We start from the raw sequence: 23,363 nt of genomic DNA, 5'->3' as shown, positions 1-23,363 counted from the left end.
ATGTCGGAGCAGTCAGACCAGACTATGAAGTATCACACACTGCAAGAGATCCAGAAGCACAACTGCAGCAAGAGCTCCTGGTTGATTCTGCACCACAAGGTGTACAATTGGACCAAATTTTTGGAGGAGCATCTTGGTGGGGGAGAAGTATCAAGAGAATAAGCTGGAGGGGGTATGACTGAAAGTTTTGAGGATATGGGACACTCTACAGGTGGTCGAGAATTGTCCAAAACATAAATCACTGAGGAACTTCATCCAGATGACACAGCAGATAACTAAGCCTTCAGAAACTGTCATTATTACTGTTGATTCTAATTCCAGCTGGTGGACCAACTGGGTGATCCCAGCCATCTCAGCACTGGTGGTAGTCCTGATGTATCACCTCTACACAGAGGAAGACTAAACACATCTCAGAAGCCAATGAAAGAAAAGACTGCTTTGGAGCAGGGAGAAAGAAGCCAATGATAATGCTTCAACTGACAGAAACCTTCACCTGAAAAATAATTTCAACACACCTGTTTCTCTTTTCTCCTACTTCAAACCAAACCAAAAAGAGCTCTTCTGTTCTTTCTACTCCTGAACTCTTGGAATGTGCCTTTTGTTCATCAACTTTTTATTAATGTTCCATCACTACATAATTTATTTAGTGTAGGCATAATCTCTTAAAAATGTATCTGGCTTTTAAAATTTGAAAAAAAAAAAAAGGAGTGGGGGAACCTGGGTGTCTCAGTGGGTTAAAGCCTCTGACTTTGGCTCAAGTCATGATCCTAGGGTCCTGGGATGGAGCCCCGCATCAGGCTCTCTGCTCAGCCGGGAGCCTGCTTGCCTCTCTCTCTCTGCCTGCCCCTCTGCCTACTTGTGATCTCTGTCTGTCAAATAAAAAAATAAAATCTTTTAAAAATTTTTTTAAAAAATTAAAAAAAAAAAACACATGGAGGCAAATGAAAATGAAAACACAATGGTCCAAAATCTTTGGGATGCAGCAAAACTGTTCTAAGAGGGAATCTTATAAATATACAGGCATACTTCAACAAGCAAGAAAAATCTCAAATAAACAACCTAACTTTACATCCACAAGAGCTAAAAAAAGAATGACAAACAAAACCCAAAACCAGTAGTAGGAAAGAAATAATAAAGATTAGAGCAGAAATAAGATAGAAACTAAAGAAATAATGGAACAGGTCAACGAAACAAGGAGCTGGTTCTTTGAAAAGATCAATAGAACTGATAAATCTTTATCCAGTCTCATTGAAAAAAAATAATGGAGAGAGAACTCAAATAAAAATATCAGAAATGAAAGGGAGAAATAAAGAACCAACACCACAGAAACATGAACAATTATAATAGAATACTATGAGCAATTATATGCCAACAACTTAGACAATCTACAAGAAATGGATAAATTCCTAGAAACATTTAACCTCCCAAAACCGAACCAAGAAGCAATAGAAAATTTGAACAGATTAATTAGCAGCAATGAAATTGAGTCAGTAATCAAAAACTCCCAACAAACAAAAGTCCAGGGCACATAGCTTCACAAGTGAATTCTACCAAACATTTAAAGAGGAATTAATATCAGTTCTTCTCAAATTATTCCAAATGATAGAAGAGGAGGTAAACTTTCAAATTAATTCTGTGAGTCCTACATTACTGCTAAGAAAACCAGACAAAGACGCTACAAAAAAGAGAACTACAGGTCAATATCTCTGATGAACACAGATGCAAAATCCTCAACCAAATATTAGCAAACTGAATCCAGCAATACATAAAAAGGTTATTCACCATGATCAAATGGAATTTATTCTGGGAATTTAAGCATGGTTCAATACTTGTAAATCAATCAATGTGATACTTCACATCAACAACGAAAGGATTAAAAAACCATAAGATCATTTCAATAGATGCAGAAAAAGCACTTGACAAAATACAACATCCATTCATGGTAAAAACCCTCAACAAAGTAGCTTTAGAGGGAGCATATCTCAACATAACAAATGCCATATATGAAAAATTATATTAAAATTACACTCAGTGGTGAAAAACTGAGGGCTTTCCCCCTAAGATCAAGACAACACAAAGGATACCACTCTCATCACTTTTATTCAACATTGTATTGGAAGCCCTAGCCACAGCAATCAGATAAGAAAAAGAAAGAAAAGTGGGACCTGGGTGGCCTAGTCAGTTAAGGGTCCAACTCTTGATTTCAGCTCAGATTATGATCTTGGGGTCCTGAGATCGAACCCCACATTGGACTCAGTGCTCATCAGGGAGTCCGTTTGGGTTTCTCCCACCACTCTCATTCACTTGTGCTCTCTGTCTCTAAAATAAATAAACAAATCTTAGAAAGAAGAAAGAAAGAAAGAAAGAAAGAAAGAAAGAAAGAAAGAAAGAAAGAAAGAAAGAAAGAAAAGGAATCAAAATTGGTAAGGAAGATATAAAATTGTCACTATTTACAGATGGCATGATACTATGTAAAGAAAACTCTAATGATGCCACCAAAAAACTACTAGATGCAGAAATCAATATACAGAAATCTGTTGCATTTCTATACACTAATAATAAAGCAGAAGAGAAATTAAGAAAACAATCCCATTTAATATTGCACCAAAAATAATAAAATACTTAGGAATAAACTTAATCAAGGAGGTGAAAGATTATACTCTGAAAACTAAAAAACATTGTTGGAAGAAATTGAAGATGATACAAGCACATGGAAATATAGTCCATGCTTATGGACTGAGAGAAAAAAAATTATTAAAATGTCCATACTACACAGTTGATAGATTTAATGCAATCCCTATCAAAATACCAACAGCATTTTTCACAGAGGTTGATGAATAATCATAAAATTTGTATGGAACCATAAAAGATCCTGAATAGCCAAAGTAATCTTGAAAAGAACAAAATTGGAGATATCACAATCCCAGATACAGTATAAAGATGTACTATGAAGGTATAGATAGTATGTAAATATAGTATAATATAAAGATATAGTATAAAGCTGTATGGTACTGGTACAAGAAAAGACAAATCAGTGGAATCGAATAGAGAGCCCAGAATAAAATTCATGATTTTATGGTTAATCAATCTTAAACAAAGGAGGCAAGAGTATGCAATGGAAAAAGATAGTCTCTTCAACTAATAGTATTGGGAAAATTGAACAGCTACATGTGAAAGAATGAAACCAGACCACTTTCTCACACAATGCAAAAAATAAACTCAAATGGATTAAAGACCTAAATGTGAGACCTGAAACCATCAAAATCCTAGAAGAAAGCATAGGGCATAGTCAGTAAGCAATTTTTCTGTCATCAACTGTAGCAACATTTTTCTAGATATGTCTCCTGAGTCAAGGGAAACAAAAGCAAAACTAACTATTGGGATTACATCAAAATAAAAAGTTTCTGCACAGCAAAGGAACAATCAACAAAACTGAAAGACAACCTACCAAATGGGAGATATTTACCCAGGACATATCCAATAAAGGGTTAGTACCAAAATAGTCAGTTCTTGTATATAAAGAACATACACAAATCAACACACACACAAATTATCCAATTAAAAACTGGGCAGAAGACATGAACATACACATTCCCTCAAAGAAGACATACAGATAGCCAAAAGACACATGAAAAGATGCTCAACATCATCATCATCATCATCATCATCATCGGGGAAATGTATATCAAAACTATAAGGAGAGGGGTTCCTGTCTGGCTCATTCAGAAGAACATGTGACTTTTGACCTTGGGGTTGTGCGTTTGAGCCCCACATTGGGAGGTAGAGATTATTTAAATAAATAAATATGTTTAAAAATCTACCATGAGATATCTCACACCCAACAGAAGGGCCAAGATGAAAAACACGAGAAACAAGTATTGCCAAGAATGTGGAGAAAAAGGAACCCTCATGCATTATTGGTGGGAATGCAAATTGGTACAGTCGTGATTCAAAACAGAGAGTTTTCTCAAAAAATTAAAAATAGAATTACCACATGATCCAGTAATTCCACTCCTAGGTATTTACCCAAAGAATACAAAAACATTAATTCAAAAAGATATATGCATTCTTATATTTTTATATTATATTATTTATAATTAAATAATATATTTATTGCAGCATTATTTACAATAGCCATTTTATAGAAGCAGTCCAAGTGTTCATAGATAGATTGATGGATAAATAAGTAGTATATATATATAATATATATATATTATATATATATATATACACACACAATACTACTACTCAGCCATAAAAAACAATAAAATCTCACCACTTGCATATCATATGATTCACTCGTATGTGGAATTTAGGAAATTAAACAAATGAACAAAGAAAAAAAGAGACAAAGCAAGAAACAGACTCTTCACTACAGAGAACAAACTGGTGGTTACCAGAGGGGAGGTGGCAGTGGAGGAATGGGTAAAATAGGTGATGGGGATTAAAGGTACACTTGTAGGGGTGCCTGGGTATCTCAGTGGGTTAAGTCTCTGCCTTCAGCTCAGGTCATGATCTCAGAGTCCTCGGAATGAGCCCCACATTGGGCTCTCTGCTCAGTGGGGAGCCTGCTTCCCCCACCCCCTCTGCCTGCCTCTCTGCCTGCTTGTGATCTCTTCCTCTCTGTCAAATAAATAAATAAAATCTTTAAAAAAATTATTTAAAATAATAATAAAAAAATTTTTAAAAAGGTACACTTACAAGGATGAGTCCTGAGTAATGTATAGAAGTATTGAATCACTATATTGTACACCTGAAACTAATATAACACTGTATGTTAACTACACTGAAATTAAAATAAAAACAACTAAGCAGAAAGTAAAGTTATACTACTAAGAAGGTTAAAGCATGCAGAGATGCCTGGTGGCTCAGTCAGTTAAGCATGTGACTTGATTTCGGCTAAGGTCATGATCTCAGGGTTGTGAGATCGAGCCCTGAGTTGGGCTCTATTCTGGGCATGGAGCCTGCTTGGGATTCTTTCTCTCTTTCCCTCTGCTCATCGCAACCTCCCTCCCTCCCCTTTCTCTCTCTCTCTTAAAAAAAAAAAAAAAAAAAAAAAAAGAATGTAAATAAATAAAACTCTGGAGAACTCTGGACAAATTCTTAAATGGTTCCTATAAGAAAACATGGGATTTTCCTCCTCAAGAAAAAAGTTCTGGTGCCTCAAGTTCAAAACAATAAATCCAAGAAGAAAAAAAAAAAGCTTTGTCTACCCTAGCTTCCTATCTTCTGACACCTAAAGATAACACAGGAGCAAAGGCAGAACAATAAAGAGAACAGAAGCAGATGAGAGATTAAAACCAATATGGGGAAAATGGAAAGAGGCTAAAAACCTGTGGTTAGATAATAGAGAATACAGTCCAGGATATACAGGAAGGACACTCAGTGTAGGAGAAGGTCAGTCTCCTGGCAGAAATCCTCAGCAGCTCAAGAGTTGCCAGGTGCATCAGAGAGCAAGAGTCAGAGGGGAGGCTAAAACAGAGGGATTCGTTGAAATTGTGTCTAATACATGACTGCACCACACACCAACCAACACTCCCCATCCTCCTCTCCCATTTCTAATACATGGAATACCAACTAGCATTGGACCCCTGCTCCCCCTGGCCTCCCCCACAAAAGTTTTTTGTCATAAAAAAGCTGAACAAACTGAGGAGAATCAGGAATGCTCAGGCTGGATGCCAGTGCCCCAAGTAAAGCTCTCTCTAGACTGGCATTCTGAAGTGCCAAATATCCCCCCCTAAAAATCTAAAAGGCTCCAAAATTCTTATGCTAAAATGAAGAAAAACAGTGGTTAAATCTATTTATAGAAGCAGTGACTGGCTGGCCACTAAGAATTTATGCTCCTCATTCTTCAGGATGATACATTTCTGGTAAATGGGTGCATAGCCAGGGACCTCATCTTCCAGTCTCTCTTGCACCCAGGGGTGGTCATTTAACTAGTAGAATGTGAGTAGAAGGGAAGTGTGTCACTTCCAGCCAGGGTTTTTGAGAAAGTAGGTGTGACTTTTCACTTTCTTGTTTATTCTTCTGGCAGCTGGAACAGAGGCCACTTAGGCTCCAGGAGATATTAGGGGAAACTATTTTGGGCCTCTGAATGATCACATGCAAGAAAGCCCACCTGCCTATCAGGGGCATTTGCATTGTACTATGACCCTGACGAGAAACAAATCTATTGTGTAAAGCCATTGCAGTTTGGAGGCTTATCTGGGTAACTGGCATTCCCATAATCAGTGATCCCTCCCATATACACTGAGCCATCCCACAGGAAGACAGATCTATATATACAATAGTAAGAAACTGCTAAAAGCTATCAAGAAGAGTCCCGTTCTTAAACACGATGAGCAACTCAAGATCTCAAGTGAGAAAACAAGCAGCATAAAAGGAAGACGGAGATAAATAGTACATGCACTAATCTTAGGGAAAGAGTAGAGATTATTAGAAGAGAAAAATTAGCTTTAAAATTTTTTAATTAGCATTATCAGAGAAATTTGAAAAGATATTGCTTCCACAAAGTTCAAACAGGATGCTCCCACATCTCATCCTAAACTTCCCAACACATACCAAAATAAAAATCCAAAAGAAGACTTCTTAGAAGTTAAAATGTATAATTGTTGAAAATTTTAAAAATCAGTGGAAGAGTTAAAAAAAAAGTCTAGAACCACTCCTAAGACATAAAGCAAAAAATAAAATGAGAGAAAACTGAAAAGATAAAACAAATCCCAAAGATGCAATACCTAGCAAATATAAGATCCAAAAGATAAAACAGAGAAGAAAAAAGCCTTTAAAACATATTTATGTTTATATATATTTATATATTATATATCATATCGTTATTATTTTATTTTTTCCTAGAAGCAATGGGTGATTAATTCACATGCAGTAAATTAAAGGAGGTTTTCAGTCACTAAATGAATGAGTAATGTAAAGATGGTATACCAATATACTCAGAAAAATCTCAGTTAAGCTGAGTAGCTTGGATTTGGACCCAAATGGTAGAAAAAGATATACAAGTGGAAAAGTTACATAAATTCAGTTAATTCTAATATATGGTTTATTGGAAACCCTGATAGCATTTTCAAAGTGACTTACAGATTTTATTTTAATAAGACATAGTGGAGAGGAAATGGTTTAAAAAGATGTCATCAGCATCTTATTTACTAAGCATTGCCCTTCATTTTAAAAGAAATGATACAATTTCAAATCAGAACTTCCTTCTTAAGAAGTGGTATGAGGACATGACATTGATTCAACATGCCATTTTCAGCAAAAATAAAATTTACGCAACTCACTTGGAAACAACATGCCTGTGGAATTTATCATGTTAGTCAATGTAATTTTTCTCAGGTCACAAATGTTATAGTGAAGAACAAAACATAGTGAAAAGTTAAATAAACCTGTCAAGTTTATAGTTACCTTGATTTTTTAAAAATTCATAAGTAAAATAAGACTTTCCAAAAAAATTTATTCACTAATCATGATCACACTAGATTTCATTCTAATTAATCAAAAATGGTTAAACATTTGCATACCAAGAGTCTTCCACATAGTGAATTCTATTTTGTTAAGGAAAAAAAAAAAGAAAACAAGTAGTCCTTAAATTTTTTTAGCTCTCCATAATATATGTCATCCAAAATTAAAGTATTCCATATATATGTGAAAACTTCCATAAAGTTTGACATATGTATATGTCATTCCTTAACTCAGGAGGAAGTGTGTGTGTGTATATATATACACACACACACACATATATACACACACACACACGTATATATATACAGGAAGATATGTACATATACAGTAGGATATATATATATCTCCTATATACATATGCAGGAGGCTATAGATATTTTCCAGAGGACGTATACATATACTGATGATATATATATATATATATATATATATATATATATATATATATCCTCCAGAGTTAAGGAATGACATAAGTATTCCTAGTAAAGGAGATAAATGAGTGCCAAGCAAAATGAATAAAAAAAATCATCTAGATATAACATCACAATTTTAAAACACCAAATATTAAGAGATTTTTTTAGTTAAATTTTTTTAATTGTGGAAAGAACACATAACATGAGATCTACTTTTTTAACAAATATTTTAAAAAATATTTTATTTAGTTATTCAACAGAAAGAGACATAGTAAGAGAGGCAACACAAGCAAGGGGAGTGGGAGATGGAGAAGCATACTCTTTGCTGAGCAGGGAGTCCGACATGGGGCTCAATCCCAGGACCCTGGGATCATAGCCTGAGCCGAAGGCAGGTGCTTAATGACTGAGCCACCCAGGTGCCCTTCTAGCAAATTTTTTTTTTCTTAGCAAATTTTTAAATGTATAATAGACTATAGTCTTGTTAACTATAGGCACAATGTTGTTCAGCAGATCTCTAGAATTTATTCTCTAGAATTTATTCATCTTGCATAATTGGAACTTTATACCCAATACTCAATTCCCAACTTTTTCCTCCTTCCAGCCTCTGGTAACCACCATTCTCCCTGCTTCTATGAATCTGACTACTTTATTTATTTATTTATTTATTTATTTATTTATTTTGAATCTGACTACTTTAGATACCATGCAGTGCCTGACCTTCTGTGACTGGCTTACTTTCATTAGCATAATGTCCTCAACATTCACCCATGTTGACACATGTGTCAGGATTTCCTTCTTTCTTATGGTTGAATAATGTTCCATTGTCCTTTTTTTGGTTTTGTTTTTTAAGTTTTTTTTTTAATCCATTCATCCATCAGTGGACATTTAGGTTGTTTCCACATCTTGGCTATTGTGGATGATGCTGCAGTGAAAATGAGAAGAGAAAATCTTTTAAAGCCTTTAGAGAAGAAGAGCAAAAAAGGCCACTTATTGAGGAACAACAGTAAACTAATATCAAACTGCTTGTCAATAATTCTCGTACCAGAAGATAGTGGAAACAAACCTTCACAATTCTGAGGATAATAAAATGTTTGAATACAGAATTCTGTGCTCTTCTAAACTATGTCAACATGAAGGCATACTAAAAACATGTTCAGATTTACAAGTACTCAGAAATTTCATCTCCCATCTGTGTTTTCTGATGAAAATTTGTTGTTTTTCTAAAAATTATTTGTTTGTTTGTTTATTTCAGATAGAGAAACCAGGAGTGAAGCAAGTAAGCAAGAGAGCAGGAGTAGGGAGCAGCGAGGGGTAGCGGGAGAGGGAGAAGCAGGCTCTCCACTGAGCAGGAAGCCCAATAAAGAGCTTGATCCCTGGACCTCAGGATCATGACCTGAGCTGAAGCAGATGATTAATTGACTGAGCCACCCAGGTGCCCCCAAAATTTGTCTAATATATTCTAGAGACATGGGGTGGAAACAAACAAAGAGAGAGGTATGGAATATAAAAAAGCTGAAACTAACCGGGGTGCCTAATGCAAAATAATTCCAGGGTGAGGCTGTGCATAGTGTTTACAATCTAAATCAGAAAAGGACTGATCAGTGGGCCTCAAGTGCAATTTGAGTGCAATTTTCCTCAAGAAGAAAAATGAAATGTAGCCTGTGCAAAAGATATAATGATTATGGAAATGGATAGTATCAGTAATATGATAAAGAAAATGTGTATTTTTTTTTTCAACAAGATACAAGAAAAGACAATTGGAAATTCCAGGCTACCCTGGAAATAATAAAAATCTTTTCAAACACTTCATTTATTTAATTGACAAAGCACAAGCAGGGGGAGCAGTAGAGGGAGAGGAAGAAGCAGGCTCCCCACTGAACAGGGAACCTAATGTGGGACTCAATCCCAGGACCCTGGGATCCCGAACTGAGCCGAAGGCAGACACTTAAGTGACTGAGCCACCAGGCATCCTGAAAATTACTTTTTAAAAATTCATGATAGGAGCACCTGGCTGGCTCAGTCAGGTAAGCATCTCACTCTTGATTTCAGCCCAGGTCATGATCTCAGGGTTGTGAGTCTGAGTTCTACATCCAGCTCTGTGCTGGATAACATGGAGTCTGCTTAAAATCCTCTCTCCCTCTCCCAATGCCCCTTACTCTTGCCCTCTACTGGCACTTGCAAACTTATGATCTCTCTTTCCCTTTCCCCCTCTCAAAAAAAAAAAAAAAATCATGATTTAAAAAAAGGAAGGCAGCTGATACACCTGGCTGGTACAGTGTGTTAAGTGTCTGCCTTTGACCCAGATCATGATCCCAAGGTCCTGGGATGCAGTCCTGCATCAATCTCCTTGCTCAGCAGGGAGCCTGCTTCTCCCTCTTCCTCTGCCTGCCGTTCCCCCTGCTTGTGCTCTCTCTCTGACAAATGAATAAATAAAATCTTAAAAAAAAATAAGAAGAAGACCGCTAAATGTGGCATAATTTTAAGCAATTTCCAAAATTATAAAAACAAAATTTTTTTAATGGACACTAGAACATTCTTCTTCAAGGAGTCCAGAGCTCATGACCTTGGACTTACTTCTGTTTAAATGTAATTTTGCACATTATTTGGCTATGCAACGAACAATAATTAAGAAGGAAAGTGTTGATTGTTAACTTTCAGGATTGACCTATAAACAACACATGAAAGACAGGTTACAATAAAGGATGAAGTTGGCATTAGGGGCGCCTGGGTGGCTCAGTGGGTTAAGCCTCTGCCTTCAGCTCAGGTCATGATCCCAGGGTCCTGGGATCGAGCCCTGCATCGGGTGCTCTGCTCGGCAGGGAGCCTACTTGCTCCTCTCTCTGCCTGCTTCTCTGCCTACTTGTGATCTCTGTCTGTCAAATAAATAACTAAAATCTTTTAAAAAAAGAATGAACTTGGCATTAACCTTAAAAATGTAAAAACAAAAGTAAGGATGACAGAATGTGGTAGGTAGAAGGGTAGAAGGTGGAAGGGGAGAAGAGCTGATATTCTCATCAAAGTATATCAGCATGTGACTACTTCTCACCAACTCCACAAGCACTCGCTGCTCAGATCTACCTTTATCTCTGTCTGGGTTGCTGCAATAGCCTCCCAATCCATCCCCCTGCTTCCACCAATTTCTTCCTATACTTATCTCAACACGGAAGCTAAACAAATCCTTCTTTCTTTTTTTCTTTTTAAAGATTTTACTTACTTACTTACTTACTTATTAGAGAGAGAGAGCACGAGAGAGAACAGGAGGAGGAGCAGAGGACAGACAAGCCCTCTGAGCTGAGAGTTGAGCCAGAAGTTGATCCTCCAACTCTGGGATCACAACCTGAGTTAAAATCAAGAGTTGAATGCTTACCTGACTGAGCCACCCAGGCACCACCCTTGAAAGGTCTAAAAATCCTTCTAAATGCAAGTGAGACTATATTATTCTCTGCTCAAAACCTTTCAGTGGCTTCCCATTGCACCCGGAGTAAAAGTGAGACGTCATTATATTGGTCCCTATACCCCCCATGTCATGTCACCCTCTGTGAGCTCTCTGAGCTCGTCATCCACCACAGGGCCCTTTGCTCACTCCATTCTAGCCATACCAGCCTCCTTGTTAATCCATGAATGTGCCAGGCATGCTCTTGCTTCGAGGCCTTTGCTCTTTCTTCTGCCTGAACTCTTTTCCCTAAGATATTCACATAGGTAACTCCCTCCCCGCCTTCACTTCTTATTAAGGCCAAATCTGACCACCCAGTTTAAAGTTGTTACTCCCACCTCCCTGACTCCTGATTCCTCTTAACCTTATTCTACTATTTTTCCCCCATTAAGCATGTCAATGTCTACTATATAATTTATATGTCTCAACATCCCTTCCCTCAATAGAATGTACAGACCAGTGAGGCTGGGATCTTTGTTTTGATCCTTGAGCACTTAGAATAGTGCCTACCATCATAGCAGGTACTCAAAAAATAATCATTAAATGAATAAATATAGCTTAAGAATCAAGAGATATTATGTAAGGCTGTTCAGACAAAACCTAGAGGTTTGAGTATATTATTTAAAAATATAAAAGAAACCAAAAATAAAACTATAACATCTATCAAAATTCAAGAAAGGACAGTTAAAACCTTATTTTTATTCCAAGCAACAAATAGTTTTGTTTTGTTTTGTTTTTTAATTGGGAAGTCAAGAAATGGAAGCAACAGTATATAGTTGTAAGCTGAGTAGTAATTTCATGGACTATTCAAAGGAAAAGGTTATTAAAAGTAGGTGATACCTCCATGTGTGTATATATGTTTGTTATAAGCATAGAAACAAAGACTTGAAGGATACAGACCAGATTTACTTGCAGTTATAACTTCTTAGGAGATAGTTTAAAGGAATAAAATGGTAAAAGTCAATAATTATTAAAAATAATTTTAATCTTTTTACTAAATAAAGGAAGGTTATTTGCCTCTGGGAAGGAAGACTGAGAAGTAGGGACAGAGAGCTGTTGTTTTTCAGTGTAAATTCCTCAGCTCTGTTTTATTTTTGTCATGTACATATATGATTTTGACAAAGAAATGGAGGTAAATTTTTCACGCTAGTTTTCCTCTAGCGTGGAAACAAATATCCAATAGGTTCCCAAAGCAATATCTCATTAAGGCCAAATATTGCTGAAACTGGTAATTTTCAGAGCAGGTGCTTCCAGCTGATCATAATGGCTATAAAAGGTAAAATGGGGTCAACTGGGTGGCTCAGTCTGTCAAGCGGTTGGTTTCAGTTCTTGGTTTCGGCTCAGGTCAGGACTTCACTGTTGTAGAGCCCCCTGCCCTGCTCTACACTCAGCATGGAGTCTGCTTCAGATTCTTGCTCTCTCTCACTCTCTCTCAAATAAATAAAAAATTTTTAAAAAATAAAATGAGATGAAATAACATTAAACATTTGGTTTTGAGCACTTTAACTTCCTATATACCTGTATGGATTTCAGAGTGTCACTCTATTATCCAAAAGTCTCTATTTGAAAGCAAAGGCCTCATCTCGTATCAACCTGCTAGAGAATTGGGCTAGTATTTTAGCATTTGACTTCATTTTTTCCTTTTTAGATCATGTGAGTTGGTTTTGCTTCTTTATGTTTGCCAAAAGCGAAAGTAAAATGCCAAACCTAACATCTGTCATTAAATAGGAGATTTACTACTTTTACCTGAAAGAATATTTGTTACAACAGGACTACTGTAATCATTAAACCAAAATGACGCCCAGACCTGGTCGATGGTGTAAGCTTAGACATCAAGGGCTCAGGGAACAACCTGCTTCTTCTCACTCTCAAGGGCCCTGGAGGACACAGAATCTTCCTCCCGCCGTGCTGTTAAGAACTGGGAGGAAAGTTCTGATAATGAGGGGCTATGCTTATCTACAAAAGGTTCTACAAAACACAAAGCCTGGGATAAAAGTCCTTAGCCACTTACTCATTGGTTAGCTCTGGCATCTGATAGCAATGTTCTCCCAGTTCCTAGCAAGGCTGGAGAAGTTGATAAAGACACTATCAGCAAGACCTCAGGCAGAAGAGAAATTCTGGTTCTCAACACAGATCTTGTCACCACAGGGCAGAGAAGAACACAGTATCAGTTAATACCAAAGAACAAAAGTTTCCTTTATCTCCACAGTGTATCTCTAGGACTGGAAAGCCATTACCTTGCTTATAAAGATCAACTTACCTACAGCAAAGGTAAGGTGACAAATCATTAAAGTCACTTAAACCAGTAAATGCTAAAATTTTATCTGTGCATTGGTGTGTGAGCTTTTGAAAAAAAAAATCGAAAACTATATTGCATCCCCCATTGGATAAGTTTATTATGTAATTTATTGAGTTTATCAAACATAGAACAATTAAATTTTGGAGGACAGCTATCAAAGATAACAATGCTAGTTTTAGAATTGTTAATATTATGCCATTTTTTCTGACAACATTTATTTTACAAAGATTGGTTGCCCGTTGAGGTCATTCTTGGTTCTTGGAAGAAAAACCATATTATCACACAATTACCTATCTGCCCTGCTCCATTTTCTAAAGTGATGGGGCAAGGGTCAGAAGGTGATTTTGTTTTAGAGCATTTTCAATTTCGGAGAAACTACTGTGGTGTCCAAATCTTTCAATGCTATTAAAATGCAAACTTTAAAAGCATCAGCAACCAGGAATCTTAATGAAGACTGTATGCAATGCTTGTCCTTTTCAATCTCAATAATCGCAATTCCATGCAAATGTTCAAGCTAGAAACCTGGGAGTAATTCTTGTCCTTTCCCTCTACCTTACTCTCCATATTCAATCATCCCCTACACATTCCTATTGACTATAATTTTAAAATATATCATGGGGCACCTGAGTGGCTCAGTTGGTCATGGATCTGCCTTCAGGGTCCTGGGATCAAGTTCAGAGTCGGGCTCCCTGCTCAGAGGGGAGTTTGTTCCTCCCTCTCCTTCTGCACCTCCCCCAGCTTGTGCTTTCTTTCTCACACTCTCTCTAATAAATAAATAAAATCCTTAAAAAAATAAAATATATCATAAACTTTTCATGTCTCTAATATCTGTCATTTGGGCTGCTAAAACAATAATTCTTAAAATAAAAAAAAAAAACAAATACATCATGATACTTACTTCAGGTCAAGCAGTCCTCTAAACACTTAAATGTTTGTTCACTTATTCCTCTCAGCAACACCGTAAGGTGTTCATCAGGTACCTCAACACTTAAAGATGGGGAAAATGATGCACAGAGGAGTTCAGTGACTTGCCTGAAGTCACACAACTAAGGAGGTGGAGAAGCCAGAAATTACCTCCTAACTCACCCACTGCATTCACACCTGTCAGCCTATAGTCTGATAGCCACTAAGCAGCTAGTGTGATTATTTAAAACAAGTAAACTTTATGCAGGACCCGAAACTCTCCTAAGGTGAGAACAGAAAACAGCTTTCTTCTTTTCTTCCCAAAAGCTTGATCAAATCAGCTCGGCAGAAAGGTTCTTTCCTAATGCCTAGGGAAATTCCCTTGACTATTCTGGTACGTTCAGTTAATCAAAATTCTTATTAGTCACAGAGTAGTCTCAGTTCAGTAATAAAAATGCCCAGTCTGGTGTCTTAGTTAAAACTCTGAATTTTGTTGCCCTTAATGCTTCCTCCTACTACCCACCCAAACTTCTCGGGCTGGAGGCCTTTGCAGCAAGGATCAGCAAACCTTCATTCTCTCGGCCGACCTTTGGTCAGCCAGGGGTGGAGGGGACCTAGAAGGGAGAGATAAGAGGTAGGTCTTTGACAGGCACAATTGTAATCTAGCTCTGGTATACTCTGGCCGTGGCAGGTGTTTAAAGTTGACTCCTGCTCTCAGGGGTTGGTTTTATGAGCACCTTGGATATCCTGCTGTGAATTCCCTTGACTATAGCTTCCTTGAAGTAGGCAAAACCTATACCTGAACTGGACACTTATGCAGAAAGCCCAGTCTCAGCCTCACCTTCTGCCTCTGATGGGTCACCTGTAGCCTCTTTTGGTTAAGGTAGTCTGGTTTAGGCAGAAGGCCTCTTGGACATGATCCCGTTTTAAGTAACCCAACACATATTCCCACCAAGGATTTCATACCTTTAAGATGCCAATGAAGAGATTATAGTTACTTTCCAAACACAGTTCTTTATTCTGATGCCATTAAACTGTTTTCCAAGTATTTCTGTGTTCCACGGAATCAGGGGCTACAAGTCAAACTCTCCATCTTGTCCACTTAAAGCCTTCCTCAGTAAGACTGAGGTGAAGTAAAACACTTGTCCCACTGGTTTCCTATGAGTGTTGGGAAGACTCACAATGCACTGAAAAATTTTTCTGTGGGTAGCTTCTAAATCTCAACTAACTTCTCAGTCCCTTAAGTTTTATCCCCCTAAGACAGGCAGGGGAGTAAGACCCACAGAACTGGTTTTTAGCCCTTTCTCTGTAATTCTGCCATGAAAGATCAGACTCCACACTTCACTTTGCAATGTGGGGTTCCTTGAAGGTCAGCAGAATCAGTTAGTCAGTAAGAGTTCTGGTTTAACCTCCTGTTAGAAACACTAAAATATCAAGTATTTCTGTTGCTATTAAGATTAAATGCTAACTCTTTAATATGTTCTATGGTGTGCTGCATGTTCTTTCTTCTACCATTCTTTGTCTTCTCATTTTGCAGCTCTCAGTTTAAATCTTATCTCATTATTACAAAGGACTTTCCTGAAATTGCTCCCCATCTTGACTCCATTAATCTCACTCATACATCTTGTTTTATTTTATAACATTTTTCACAAGTTATATAATTGCATGCTTACTAGTTTGGTCGTATTGCTAGAGACTGCTTAACTATTTACCAAAGCATTCCCATTTTCCTCCTAGGTATACAACTGGACTACATTTCCCAGCCTCCCTTGCAGTAAGGAGCCACCCCGTGACTAAGTTCTAGCTAATGGCATATAGGCAGAAAATGGAATATAGGCAGACCACTTCCATAAAGCCTTCCAAGTCTGACTCAATTACAGCTGTGGACCTCATTTAGGAAACCCTGGTATAAGGGGACTCTACCACTTACCGACTGTATAAACTTGAGAGTTGCATATCTCCATCTGTAGAACAAAAGAATAATATTTACCTTGGAATGGTGAGATTTGAACAAATGAGTACATGAAGGTGCTTAGAGAACAATGCCTACTACATAGTAAATGCTCAATGTGTGCTGATATAATTACTGTTATTATAGAATAGTAATACCAGCAAATATATGGAATAACAGAAATACAGATTTGCACAGTTTAAATTGATATGGTAGAAGAAACACTTTTCACTAATAAAGGAATTTAAAAATCATAACCAGTAAACATGTGTTAGGATTAACAAAGTAGGGCTTGGCTACAGGAGAGGTAAGAAATAGTGGATAAATTTAGAATTATAGTCTGAGAAACCTCTGCCAATTAAAGATCAATCAGAGATTAAAGTAAAGGAATTCTGAAAATATAGCATAGAATCCGGATTTCACTAACAACAAAAGAATCAACTTATACACAACTTTTCAGGAACACATCTACAGTGTTAAGTCAAAGCACATCTGTATTCTTCAATGCAAAATGTCACTCTAATCAGCAAGGACAGATAGGATCCCTTTCTTCGTGCCCTTGCCTCTTCTGTACCACATAACCACAATATCCCCATTTTACTAATAACTATCTGGGAGGCAGCAACATCCCTCTTGCTCTAACCCCAGCTTATCGCATTAGTACAAGGCCCCCACAAAGATTTCCACAAATGAACATGTGTGATTAACTAAAATACATGTTCAGAAATCAAGTCTGCACTTATTTTTTTTTATCATCACATTACTATTTTGCATTCTTTTGCTGATGGTAAAACCATCAGGATGAGATTATGCTACAATCTTCTTTGGCCAAACTGATTTGCCAAGCATGTAGCAGTGTTCTTGTTCCCACAAAGCAACCTCCCATCTTTTCTTAGCTAGGATTCTGAAGCATGCCAAGCAGAGGAAATGATACTGGGTGTCTCAGAGTACCTTCAGTCTTGGCCTTTCTCTCCCTCAAACAACAATAACAAAAATAGCTTTTTATAAAGATAGCTCTTAAGATTCGAAGGAGAATTTAAGACGTGTGATGTTAAATATGGCATTAAAGGTATCAGAATAAATAGTAGGCCTTCTGCATAGTCCTACTATAATTCTTTTTACATTGAAAATTAAAAATCACAGATATGGAGGAAGGTCATGCTTAGAACATTTTGTGTTATAAATGGACTCACTTTAACAGATCATCCCTAACCACCTAGTTAGTAAGTACTCTAGTAAAACAATGATTAAACCCTAAAAAAAACAACAACACTTTTTTTCTTAACCAATTCTACTGAAACCTGAATATTCTTTCTTAGAAAAATTATATATAAAAATTATGCTCTCCAACTGGGAAATTATATTTGATTGCATTAGTCATAATAATGACAGTACCTGTCTCTGGGCTATTTATTTGAACTATATTAACCACAACAGATTTAATCTAGAAAGCCCCTGAGTTTAAGAATTTAAAGAACATGTAAGCTAAAAGCTTAAATCAAGCCCATCCATGGATGGGCATTTTCCTTGTTGTTGTTAAAGATAAAGATCTTTTGTGCTATTTTAAGAATCTCCTTTGTTAAAGATTTTGAATGCAGTAAAAAAATCTATATACCTCAGACACTTGGCTAACCAAGAAGGTCAGGTTAAGGTTACAAGAGGCATTTGTCCAATTTATCAGTCTGAGAACATAAATATACTTAAATAATGAAGGAGACAACATTGAATATAAATAACTTGGACACTCATTATTATCACAGAGCAAAATTCAAGATGTCCCCTAGTGCAATTCCCATTTTCATCACTGGCTTCAGTTCAATCTTCAATTGAATATATATATTTCCAGAATATCATATAAATATATTTCTTCCTCACAAGAACATATTTGCTATATCAATCTTAATCTGTTTCTCCTCCTGCATTACCTAAATTAGCTTGAAGTACCACCATCCTCTCGTCATAGAGACTTAAAATATTGGAGTCATTTTTTTTTTATTTGCTCCCTTTATTCCATCATCATATGCAATAGGTTTCTGGAATCTACTGATTCTAGTTTTACAATAACCTCTCCTGAGTTCTTTCTCTCTAATGTCCCTGCATATATCCCAATTTAGAGCCTATGGTCTCCCTGCTATAGTAACTAGCTTTCTGACTGGCCCCTCTATTAGCCTCTCCCTAACCCAATGTATAATCTTAAATACTCCTGTCAGGGCAATGTTCCTAACGAATGTCTCTGATTTTTCATTCTGTTGCTCAAACACTGCACAATCTACAAAATAAAGTCCAGACTACCCAGTCTAGCATTTAAAACCAGGTTCTGGCCACAATCTACGATTCCAGCCTGGTTTTCCTCTACTTCTTTTCCCAGCTATTTTTTCCCTTTTTCCACTCTGACTCTTCTCCCTAACCTCATACTTTTCTGCCTGTCTGCCCTGACTCAAGACGGGAGGGGCCTTTCCTTCCTTCTCTGCATTGATAGAACCTACGCTTCCTTAAAGGCTCAAGGTCTAGCTCAATGCCACATCCTCCACAAAACATTCTCTTAATGTCTCATCTGGAACTAATTGCTTCCTCCCCTGAAGTACTCTGGTAGTTATGTAAATACCTCTTTCTCAGGTTTCTTCTGTTTTATTTTCCCTACCCTCAACTCCTTTAGAAGATTCAGCACTTGGGGCACCTGAATGGCTCAGTCAGTCAGGCATCTGACTCTTGATTTTGGCTCTGTTGTGATCTCAGTGTTGTCTGGTAATGCCTTGCCGGGGTTTCCACACAGTGGGCTGGGGATGGGGGCGTGTGTCTGCTTAAGATTCTCTCTCTCCCTCTGCCCCCCCCACTCTCTCTCTCTCTTTCTCTCTCTAAAATAAATAAATAAATGTTAAAAGAAAAAGAAGATTGAACGATTACTGGCTTTTGTCCCCCTCTATTGAATAATTGCATACTAGTCAACTAAATAAATAATAGTAAAATAAATAAATGGGTACAAATCCAATAAGAGACATTTAAAGCAAGTAAAAGTTTTATATAAAGAAGACAATCTAATGGATAGAAAAATACTGGAGTTAATACTGTAGCTAGATATCAATAAAAAGAGAAAAGAACATCGAAAAGGAATGAATATTTATATTTAAATAACAATACAAGGGCGCCTGGGTGGCTCAGTGGGTTAAGCCGCTGCCTTCGGCTCAGGTCATGATCTCAGGGTCCTGGGATCGAGTCCCGCATCGGGCTCTCTGCTCAGTGGGGAGCCTGCTTCCTCCTCTTTCTCTCTGCCTGCCTCTCTGCCTCCTTGTGATCTCTCTCTGTCAAATAAATAAATAAAATCTTTAAAAATAAATAAATAAATAACAATACAAAATAATCTTTCTTTTTCTTCCAGATTTTATTTAAATTCAAGTTAGTTAACATAGTATAGCATTAGTTTTGGGAGTAGAATTTAATGATTCTTTACTTACATACAACACCCGCCCAGGGTTATATGTAACAGGCCACCAAGTGCCCTCCTTAATAGCCATCACCCATTTAACCCATCTCCCACCCACTTCCCCCTCCAGCAATGCTGTTTATTCTCTGTAGTCAAGAGTTTCTTATGGTTAGCCTCCCTCTCTGTTTTTCCCTTATTTTATTTTTCCTTTACTTCCCCTATATTCATTTGTTTTGTTTCTTTAATTCCACATATGAGTGAAATCATATAGTATTTGTCTTTCTCTGATTTATTTCACTTGGCATAACATATTCTAGCTCCATTCACGTAGTTACAAATGGCAAAACTTCATTCTTTTTGTTGGCTAAGTAATATTCTACTATATATACCCCATCTTTATCCATTCATCAGTCAATGGACATTGGGCTCTTTCCATAGTTTAGCTATTGTTGATAGTGCTTCTATGAACATCGGGTACATGAACCCTTCAAATCAGTATTTTTGTATCTTTTGGATAAATACCCGGTAGGGCAATTCCTGGGTCATGGGGTAGCTCTATTTTTAATTTTTTGATGAACTCACATAATGTTTTCTGGAGTGGTTGTACCAGTTTGCATTCCCACCAATAGTATAAGAGGGTTCTCCTTTCTCCGCATCCTCACCAACATCTATTGTTTCCTGTGTTGTTAATTTTAGCCATTCTGATGGATATAAGGTGGTACCTCATTGTGATTTTGATTTGTATTTCCCTGATGATGAATGATGTTGAGGATTTTTTCATGTGTCTGTTCCCCATAAAATAATATCTTCAAAGGAATATCTCCTCATAGTATTTATTCTGACATATTCTATTGCAAAACTTATGAGTAGTTTTTAATGGACAAACATGCCTATGTCTTTCATTTCCACCTTTTTTATTAGGAATACTAATGAATGTTGCTGATTTATCTCCAAGTAGTTGAAGTAACATCTGAAACACTATCAACTAAAAATATGACCTGAGAGGTGATTTGAGATCACTGTTGATATGTTGTCAAATTCATTTTTTTCATACATATCTAGCAAAGTGCTTGTACAAAACACACACTCCTAAATAGTGAATGAATGAATCTACAAAATAAGAGTGCTGATAGTATTCATTAGCTACTATCTCTGAATGATAATGCTGTAGTTAGAAATCAAGCCAAGAATGAGCAGGACAGAAAATAGGTGCTCAGTAAATATTTGTTGAGTTTAATTCACATAACTTTAGAACTAGAGTGGATCTTAGAGATGATTTACCTTCTGGTAATTACTTCCTCTTCTGTGCTTTTTGCCTATGTTTATTGAAGCACATGTATTAGCAAGTATTTATTTAGATTTTCTCTATGTTAACTCTTTGAATGCAAAGACATTGTGATGACTCTCATGTAGCCTGATGCTTGGCATGTTGTAGGTACTCAAATGTTTTGTGAGTGAGAGTAATACTAGAATTCTGCTGTCCAGTATGGTAGCCATTAGCCATATGTGGCTATTTAAATTAATTAGAATGAAATGCAATTTAAAATTCAATTATTTAATCATACAAGCCACATATGAAGTATTCGATAGCCATGTATGGCTAGTGACTACCATACTGAACAGAGCAGAGACTATTTCCATGTAGAAAGTTCAATTGGACAGTGCTGGTCTAGACTATTTCCCTCATTTTGCAGAACAAAAGTTGCTCAGGGAAGGTGTCACCATTCAGAATCAAAGCAGCAAAAGCAGAACTGGAATTAAAACCTGGAACTTCTTTTTTTTTATTTTTAAATTTTTTTTTATAAACATATAATGTATTAGCCCCAAGGGTACAGGTCTGTGTAAAACCTGGAACTTCTAAATCAATGTCCATCATTGTTATATCGTAACTGATTCATTTCAGAGCCCAAATTGAATGTTAGCCCTAACTTAGAGCTGGTGATATTATGGAAGGCATGATGGTCTTTGTCTTATGGTTGTCATAGAATATATTTTATTTTCCTATGGCAATTTATCAATTTACTTGTTTTTATAAACAGGAAAAATATAACAGATTAAAAAAAAGTGCTTAGAAGCTCTGTACCTCTGCTGTAAAAGTACAAAATAATGCTAATTTTAAAAATGTTTTCCAGGGGCACCTGGGTGGCTCAGTCCTTAAGCATCTGCCTTCGGCTCAGGTCATGATCTTGGAGTCCTGAGATGGAGTCCCACATCAGGCTCCCTGCTCAGTGGTAAGTCTGCTTCTCCCTCTGACCCTCACCCCACTTGCGTTGTCTCACTCTCTCTCTCTCAAATAAATAAATAAAATCTTTTAAATAGATGATGTTTTCTAGATGACTAGTAAACAAAATGTTATTGTATCCTGGCCTTCTGCCAATTTACTTAGAAAATGCATAGAATAGGTTTTGATATGATGGTTGCATTTTTAGTTTGGTTTCTTTAAAGCATTTCTCTTTGGTTTACTAAATTGAAAAAAATTTGGATCAAAATCAACAAATTAATATGGTTTGCTCAGATTTAGGATTCAAGTTGGGTTTGGTGTGAATTCTTAGAAGATTTTCTCAGGTTTGTTTGTTGTTGTTTTTTGTTTTTGTTTTTGTTTTTGTTTTGAGAGCATCAGTAATTTCTGAAATGCTCTTAGAGTCTTATTTTCTACAACTTCCATACTATATTTACTTTTGAAATTATTATTTACTGTTGTCTGGAAAGAGAAATCTAGTTCTGCCTGATATGGATAATTATAAAGAGATGAAGAAGTAATCATTGCCATAGCTACCTTAATATTAGATTTTAAAGGAAACAAGGGAAGAAAGGACCAAATCAGGGTTTAAGGCATCCCCCAAAAGCTATCCGTCTAGGGCATTTAGGCCATGACACTTGCTCAGCGAAAGAACCCATCTTAGTCCACTGTAGTTATGTCCCAACTGGAAAGAAGTTGACTAAATGTTGTGGTTTCAGATAGAAAAGTGTACAATTCAGTGTGTGTTTTTAAGAGCCACAAAGGCCATCTTCCATCTTTCTATAGAAATTTGAAAAAAAGGTAGAAAGAAAGTGATGAAAGAAATCAAGTTTTAGAGTTAATAGAGGCACCTCAGAAAGTAATCTAACTACTTCTTTCTTTGAAAACCTTTCTTTCATTAGGGAAACCAGTATTTAAGACAACTACATATCAGTACTTAGGTATCAGTGATGTCCCTATTTAACTGCAGGACCGAAGAAGAGGATATGATTTTACTACCATACTTACTTTGATATGAAATTATAAAGCTTTTGCTTGACTAGGAATGTTATTCAAACTCTTATATCATTCTCTTATAATCATTCCTTAATAACCTTAGTTTGGTTTTGGGCAATAGAAAATTAAGGCAAGAATTTGATTTAACATTTTTAAAATATGTACTTTTTCTAAACAATGCAATATAACAGTATTTCCCTCAAATGAACAATATATAAGGAAAAAAATGTTATGGACT

General features: G+C 36.6%; 1 pseudogene; it reads left to right on the top strand.

Annotated features, from left to right (window-relative positions):
- On the top strand, nucleotides 1-403 carry LOC116567911 (annotated as a pseudogene).
- Nucleotides 404-23,363: the final 22,960 nt, after the last annotated feature.

Source organism: Mustela erminea, chromosome 10 (assembly GCF_009829155.1).
Source record: "Mustela erminea isolate mMusErm1 chromosome 10, mMusErm1.Pri, whole genome shotgun sequence".
Classification (NCBI taxonomy): domain Eukaryota; kingdom Metazoa; phylum Chordata; class Mammalia; order Carnivora; family Mustelidae; genus Mustela; species Mustela erminea.
This window is presented reverse-complemented; position numbering and strand designations above follow the sequence as displayed.